This window comes from Hibiscus syriacus, unplaced genomic scaffold (assembly GCF_006381635.1).
Source record: "Hibiscus syriacus cultivar Baekdansim isolate YM2019G1 unplaced genomic scaffold, ASM638163v2 tig00111272_pilon, whole genome shotgun sequence".
Lineage (NCBI taxonomy): Eukaryota > Viridiplantae > Streptophyta > Magnoliopsida > Malvales > Malvaceae > Hibiscus > Hibiscus syriacus.
This window is the reverse complement of record NW_024063039.1, coordinates 426,104-434,833: the sequence shown is the minus strand read 5'-3', so window position 1 is coordinate 434,833 and position 8,730 is coordinate 426,104. Positions and strand designations below refer to the sequence as shown.

General features: G+C 36.7%; 1 pseudogene; it reads right to left on the bottom strand.

The window, feature by feature from the left end:
• Nucleotides 1–2,926: 2,926 nt before the first annotated feature.
• Nucleotides 2,927–8,333, bottom strand: LOC120157451 (annotated as a pseudogene).
• Nucleotides 8,334–8,730: the final 397 nt, after the last annotated feature.

Sequence of the window (8,730 nt, the reverse complement as noted above, 5' to 3'; positions counted from 1 at the left end):
ATTGTAGACAGTTTTACGGTTGGAGAAAAAATTTCATTGTAGTCAATACCTTCTTTTTGCTTAAAACCTTTGACAACCAATCTTGCTTTGTAGTGTTTACTCCCATCGTGCTCTTATTTGATCCTGTAAATCCACTTGTTATGGAGTGTTTTCTTGCCTGGTGGTAATTCAGCTAATTCCCACGTCTGATTTGACATAAGCGAGTCCATCTCATCTTTCATAGAATACTTCCACTTGACTGAATCCTCCACCTGCATTGCTTTATCATAGCACTCTGGTTCACCATTGTCAGTCAGCAACAAGTAGTGCAAAGAATGTGAATAACGCTGGGTTGATTTAGGAATTCTGGATGAACGTCTTAGTTCTGGTGTGCTTGGTTCTTCTTGAACTGCTTCAGGACTTATCTGAACATCATTTCCAGAAATCTCCTCGAACTCAGCAAATTCCTTTATTTCAGCTTCGATATTTGAGCTACTTGATTCTATGGTTGACCTGTCTTTGTACATCACATTCTCATTGAAAATGACATCTCTGCTTCTGATGATCTTCCGATTTTCATAGTCCCAAAACCGGTAGCCGAACTCATCACCGCCATAACCAACAAAGGCATATTTGTTGGACTTAGCATCAAGTTTACTTCTTTCAGCAGAGTCTATGTGTACATAAGAAATTCAACCAAACACTCTTAAGTGTGAAAGGTTTATTTCTTTCTTGCTCCAAACTTCCTCTGGTATTCTTCCATCCAAAGGAACTGAAGGCCCACGGTTGATCAGGTAAACTGCAGTGTTGATAGCTTCAGCCAATAGAAATTTGGGTAATCCGACATGTATCCTCATGCTTCTGGCACGTTCATTCAGAGTTCTGTTCATGCGCTCTGCTACGCCATTCTGCTACGGTGTCATGGGAACTGTTGTCTCCATATTGATCCCATTGTTTGCGCAGAAATCTCTGAATCTCCTATTTCTGTACTCTCCTCCATTGTCAGACCTCAACCGCTTGACTTTCAGACCAGTCTCATTTTCCACCATGGCCTTCCATTTTCTGAAGGTATCAAAGACTTCTGATTTCTTCTTCAGAAAATAAACACACACATTCCTTGTAGAATCATCGATGAAGGTGACATAATATAATGAGCCCACAAGAGATGGAACTGGAGATGGTCCTCATACATCAGTATGAACCAACTCTAACTTTTCAGCCTTGGGTGTCTTACCAATCTTTGCAAAGTTGACTTTCTTTTGTTTGCCAAAGATGCAATCCTCGCATAGTCCGATATCTACATTCTTTAGATCTGGCAGCTTCCCTTTTGACAAAAGTGTCTCCATCCCTTTCTCGTTCATATGGCGAAGCCTTTGGTGCCATAGGTTTAATTTTCCATCAGCATCTGCGGCTGCAATAATATTCTCTAAATTTGAGGTTACATAGAGAGTATCAGTCTTTTTACCACGAGCAATGATGAGTGCTCCTTTGGTAATCTTCCATTCATAACCTGAAAAGGTTGTGCTATATCCTTCTCCATCAAGTTGTCCTATAAAAATTAAATTCCTTTTGAGGCCAGGAATATGTCTCACTCCTGTCAGCTTCCAGGTGGTCTGGTTTGGCAGCTTTAGTCGGATGTCTCATTTTCCGAAGATCTTCAAGGTTTCATCATCAGCTAGATGAACCTTCCTAAAATCACCACTGACATAGTTCTCCATGATTTCTCGGCATGGGGTGGAGTGGAAAGATGCCCTTGAATCCAAGATACATGATTCAATTGGACTGTTGACGCTTAGAATCATGGCATCACCTGTCTCCTCTGTCATGTTGGCAGAATCCTGTGTGCCAGTATCTTTCATCATCAGCTGCTGACTGCTGTAACAGTAGCATTCCAACTGTCTGGTAGAGATGATAAGAAGAGAATTAAAGCTCGAACTTAATCATCGAATTCAATTTTTACTGAACTCAACTAGGTTGTGATTGTGTTGAGTTCATTTAGGTGTTGAGTCACTGATGCCCCTTCCGACATCCGCAAATTGAATAATCACCTCATCAAATGAATTTTGTTTGAGGCCGATGGTTTCTCATACATACTGGAGAGAGCCGCCATAAGACCCGCTGTGGTCTTTTCCTTTGTTATGTTAAAAGCAACATTGCGGGATAACGCCAATCGAATAACTCCGAGGGCTTGTCTGTCGAGAAGAGCCCAGTCTTCATTCGTCATGCCCTTTGCTTGCTTTCCTGAGAGAGGTTGATATAGATTTTTCTAGTACAGAAAATCTTCAATCTGCATCTTCCAAAAGCCAAAGTCCGCACCATCGAACTTTTCAATTTTCACCTTCCCTTCGTCTGCAGCCATCGCACCCACTCGAATCTGGTTTCTTTGGATCGTTCTGACAATTTTCGCGAACCACCGTGTATTAGAACACCTCCGTCGACAAATTCGTATCGCCGACAAATTTTTACTATTCACGAAATTCACTATTCATATGAATAGTAATTAATAGTAACCTCGCAAAAATTGATAAAATTCACAACCAAAAGCTCTGATTACCAGTTGTTGGGAAATAAACCGAGTAACGAGTAATTTCCCTATAACCAGATTAGTGAGAATGCGAAATAAAAGCGAAAAAATAATATCCGAAATTGATAACGGAGTTCAGCCAATTTTGCTTATGTCTCCGGACTGCTGCAGATCTTTTACTAAGAGAGAAAAAATTTACAGGTGTTTACAAAACACTCACTACTCACAAGAAAGCTCTCTAGTATTGGGAGAAAGAAAATGATTTTGGGATGATTTTGAAGCTAAATGAGTTAGGGTATTTATAGTTGAAACTTAGGGACTAATCTTTGAAAATACCCTAAAGTACAATAACTAAAGTGTGATTAATCCATTTTAAAAATTCAACAAAATTTATTGCACCTTGACTTCTTGCACATTCGGTGCCTACCTTTTGAAATCTTGCACTTTCCACTTTCGGTGGAAATCAATTTCCAACACCTGAGAAACCTGCTTTTCACCATATTGCACCTCTTCTGTTCTAGGTATTTGATTAATGTGTGCTTAATAAACATCAAATGTTCGTGAAGTTTTGGATCCACTTACATTGGACGCGTTCAACCCAAATGTGGACGAACAGTTTTTTCCCCATCTAATTTCACCATTTTCGGAGGCCGATTTACTGCTGCTTAAGGATTTCGAAAAATATTTGATATCTCTGCATTGCCATGTGTTATAGAGGGACCAGGCTGTTATAGAAATGAAAAAGAGAAGTTAACAAGAAATGCTGGAATATTAGAAGAAATAAAAACCAGTGTTTGACTAACTTGAAAAAAGATAAAGTCAGTGCTAGCTGAAGAAGATCACAAGCGAGACAACTGGTGTTTGTCTATGGAAAGGCAGGACAAAGGAAGGGGCAAGGATCCATCGATATGCTCAACAAATAAAAAAAGGGAAAATATATGTTCAATATCGATCGTGTAAATGAGAGATTTTCTTAAAACCCAACTTTAACTTAATATCTCTTGGTAGGATTTGACCCACTGAATTCCTAAGCAATAGAACTAACAAGTTTTCTTATCAAATTTTCAAAAAGCAACCTAAAAATACATCTAGCTGCTAAATTCTTAAAATTTCAAATCTAATGATTTGATGATTTCTCTCAACAAAACTATATAAGAACAAATCAGAACATGATCGAAAGATGCATGTTTGTAATTAACATAAACCGTAACTAAAGTTTCTCTAGTGGCATGTTCTAGTACCAAGATTTTGCACCTGGAAGCCGGTATCTGAAAACGAGGGATGAGGTGCAGGCGCTGATTGCATGACAGCATTTGGCAAAACCATCCGACTGCCATGACTTAAATTAGCAGTTGCAAGCTGTCCTGACTCCTGAGTGTGGCAATGAAGGCCGCAATTGTCGGATGAAGAATTTGCCACCTGAATTTGTGGTATAACGGAGATGTTTATGGAAGGAAGTTTGGGAACTACAGAATGTGCAGCAGCTGGCGGTAGAACTTGATGGCTGGAATGTTGTGGAAGCTGTGTCCAAGGCTGCAAAGTTGATTGTAGGGTTGCAGAAAATTGGTTGTGAGCTAAAGAATTATGAGGTACAGAAGATATTCGACTTTGTACTTTAGGAATCAAGCCAGTCTGAACCATCTGAGATAGAGGTTTCTGCTGTTGGCTGCTGACTATGCTGGGCATCCTGTAACGGAATCTGTGCATGTTGACCAAGAGGCTGTCGTATGTTTGGCATCTGCAACTGCAAAATTCAAAAGAAAATATCTTTTATGCGACCGTTTAAAAGCACCAAATAAACGATTAACATTCTTTTTGAGACAATGAAACAAACCACTTGGGAGGTGACCATTCCTAGCATTATGTCTGCCTGAAAAACAAAGGTGAATAAGTAAGACTGAATCTATGACTTTATCAAATAGTTTCTTAAAACGTTTAAAACTTCTGTAAGGAAAAAGAACACCTTTTTATTTTAATCGACTTTCTAACATCTAGAAGTTCATTGTAATAAAAGGACAATTTTAAACCGTGTGATAAATGATCAACATTATGGGACTTTTAGATTTAAATACTATTTTCTCAACAAAAATACTTTGATTTTATAACTTCTACATTTATGTTACATTTGATAGGAGTATTATTTCCCCCCCCTAATGTTTTAGTACATTTGATAGGAGTATTACTTTTACATTTATGTTACATTTGGTAATATTTAACCACTCACATTACTTAACTTGAACAAAGAGAAGGAATATGTTTTACTTATTTCAAGTTTAGATTTGTACAAATTTTTCTTTATGTTATGACAAACTACTTTCAAACTCAAGTAATAATTATGTTTTTTTACAATGTTTAATGCTCAAGTACCGAACGTGGCATTAATAATTCAAATGAACTTTATGTCAACAGTTTTCAACCAAAAAATTAACTAAATAGCACAATATTCATATGTAAAAGATAAACAATGCTGAAAATAGCTGTAATAAATATATGATAGCTTGAATGCAACAAAAAAAAAGTAATCATGGCAAAACAAATTAGGCGCATATATATATATATATATATAAAAGGTTTCAGTTAAAGAATGGGAGAACCATTCCTCCCTGCATGGTATTTTTAAGACTAAAAAATAAAAACAAGAAAGAACAAGTACTTTTTCCACTTGAAAAGGAAGATATATCAGAGGGTTGTCCTCATAATAAAAGAATTGGAGGAAGCACACCTCATGATAAGGAAATTGTTACATACGACCTTAGTCCATGAACCAGGTACATAAGATTTGTGCAGATAAAAATACAAAAACATAGAAGAGATAATGGGCCATGATTGTAATTAAACACCCAGAGGCCCAGAGAAGGTCCCTGTGGAGATATCATAAAAAGTACAACAATCCATACAAAAAGAGATGCAATTAGGATTTTTGGCTACCCTTAGCAGAAGATAGTTGATTTTCAATAGAATGAACAGATTCTTTATAACCTTTTTATTGTTCTCGTGGCAGAAAGATAAATGGTCAAGTTTTGACCACATACCTGCTGCTAGTGCATTCAAATTTGCTTTAAGTCACTGCATCTCTATTTTGAAGCAGAACTAATCTGTCAGCTGGATATTCTAAACACAATATTGCTGTTGTGATGATTATTTTATTTTTATTTTTTTTATAAGTAGGCCTCATTAAAACCCCTTCTTAACCGTTAAGCTACAAAGTATTTTAACGGGCATTGGAAGAAGGAAAAAAGCCCAAAATTTATTAATATCAACAAAGAGTACAACCTAGGTAAACACTCCCTAGATTACAACCTTACTCATAAACACACCTATCCCATGACAGGATAACATCACTCCCAACAAAAACCAAAAAACAGAACACAAAACACAGAAAACATTACCCATTTTCCGCCTTAGCTAAACTGTCAGCTTCTCGATTATTACTTCTCTTCACAAACCTAAGTAACAAATTGGAAACCAACACAGTCCTTGATAATTCTTTTACCAGAATGCTAAACACGGCAGGACAACACTTTGGATTTTTAATCCAATTCACAGCAACCAAAGAATCACTCTCCAAGATGAGACACCCCTTGTCTTTCCACTTCGAATCCAAGAACATTTTCAGTCCTGCTTGAATAGATTTGAGTTCAGCCAGCACCGGCGGACCAGGTCCAGACGCGACCGAGAAAGACCCCAGCTGCTTACCTTCTGAGTCCCTAATCAACCCACCAATACCACTGCACCTCCAATCACAGTCCATTGCCCTATTCACATTTACTTTAAACCAGCCCGAAGGGGGAGGACACCAACCTGTCAAAGGAGGAAAATTCTTATAAAAACAATGATTTTTGAACATATAACAACTGCTAATCTTTTCTCAGAAAGAGAGAGCACTGTTCAAATTCCTTTCTAGAGAAAAAAATTAATGACACTTTGACACTTATAGCAAAAATATAAGAAGTAACACATCAAGTAATAAACATAAAATGTTTGAATTTATGACAATTAACTCATTTCTTTTTTGGCATTTGGAGTCTCAATGACACTTTTAATCAAGGGAATTTGGATGAAATTTATGAGATAGATATTAAACATCTGAGATAAATAACTCTTCATATTTTCTTTTAAAGAAACACCAAAAAATGAAAAATACCTGAAAAATTGAAAATTGCTATCAGCAATTGAGGTTTTGAAAGAGTAGCTTGCGAGCTCGTTCCTTACTTTGTGTAGCCATTTTCTGTTGAAAGAATACCATTAATTAAAAGAAAACGAACAAAGCTCCATATAACAGTTTGTATTGCTCAAATTATACCTTCATCTCAGACATAATTTCATTCAGTTGGCTCCTGGACATTTTGGCAAGATGGAGCGTTAGCGGATCAGTAGCTGGTGCTGGCTGACCTGGCAAAACATTTTTGATTATGCTGCAGACCAGCCTGGAGCTTTAGCCACAAGAGCTGCAACATTTATAGCTGAATGGAGACCAATAGGCTGCAGGTGAAAAGATTCGTCCTGGACTGCTTGGCCTCCTTGTTTATGAGGGTCTATGATGCATCAGTTAATGGGGGGGAAATCAGGTTGTGTTCCTCCAAAAGAAATAACCTGAAAGAACCATAAAAACTAACCAATATTTGTTGCCAGTCCAGGTCCCCCACGAGCCTGCAATAGAACAAGATGCACTGTTTAAACTAATAAATAAAAAAACTAATTTTGGAAAACCAAAAAATCAAAAGCCATATTCAAGGAAGAAAACCATTATAATGAAGAAGTATCATCCAAAGCAGTAGGATAATGCATGTACACGGGCTTTTGTTGTAACGGAATAAGCCTCTGTAACCACATAGAATCCTATGATTAATCTCTCTTTCTTCCAGGAGGGATATTTATGCCGAGGCATTGGTCCATAACATCAAGTTCACAGCAGTTCTTTTGTCCTTTCTATCACTTTTTTAAGAATCGAAATATATAAACTAATAAACATACAAGAATCGAAAAACTAAAAACTTTTTAAGTGAAACGAGAACTGTATCAAATAATACACACTAAAGTCCAGGCCTCCTTTTATGTTATCCAACAGATTAAAGTAAATTTCATCACTAAAAGCTACGTAGCAAATAAAATTTGCATAGATCATAAGTACAGATTTAGATATCTAGATATCACATAGAAAACATACTTTGCCAGTGTAACTGAAATTACACTTAAAATACAGATAGGAACAGTTTGGAATGGAGGTAAATTCCGTATTTATAGGCTTAAATTAAACTAAACTAAACTACACTAAATAGCTACCCACAGTCCCACACGAATTGTGACATTAAGACAAACGTTCATCTAATCACGTTATAACCAGTTTCACTGTAAGAAAGGAAGCTATAATAGTGTCAAATTTATCACCCCGGCCAAAAAAAAAAGATGCACAAAAAACAGTTCACCTGCTCTCGGTTTTTATCGGAGCCTTTGTCATTTTCAGCAAAATCAACTCGTAATTTCCGGCTGTTGATCTCGTAACCTTGAAGATTCCTTCGCGCTCTTAGGGCTGTCTCCTCATCCATGCACTCACAGAACCCATAACCTTTTGGTTTACCAGTTTCTCTATCAATAACTAATCTGAAAGAAGAATGGAAATTTAGAAATGAAGAACTCTAAAATAGAAAAATATCTTCCAGAAAGCAATTTCATCTCAAATCAAGTTAACAGAGAATTTTTCTGGGGATTTTTCATCGTTCATGCATGATGCACCCATACTATTAGACTGTATTTATATGTTTTTATCTGGATGTTTACTGAATACTCGTGTATGACTTTGTTCCATATTCCTCGATAACTTAAATCCCATCTTACCCGTCAAGGTCAAAAGATTATAATATTTTAACAAACATATCTTCAAATTTTCGTAGTCATTGTACGAGTTCCAACCATCACTATCAATTATGCAACTAAGCTGTTAAAACAATCAGGCAACTCGGTTTGCTTTAAAAGCTTTTCATTCAGTAATCCGTACCAATTCTTTTCTGGCATAGTAACATGCCTAAAAGCTTTACTTAAAAAGGGGGAAATTGAAAATGGATCATTTTAAGAAAAAATAATTCCAAATGTCGAAATATTTAAAAAGAAAATTTCAAACCTGAAAGAAACAACAGGGTCAACCTCCGTGCAGATTTCTATAAGCTGTTACTCAGTAGCATCATAAGGTATATTCCCAACTGCCAACCAAAACAAAAACAAAATAAATA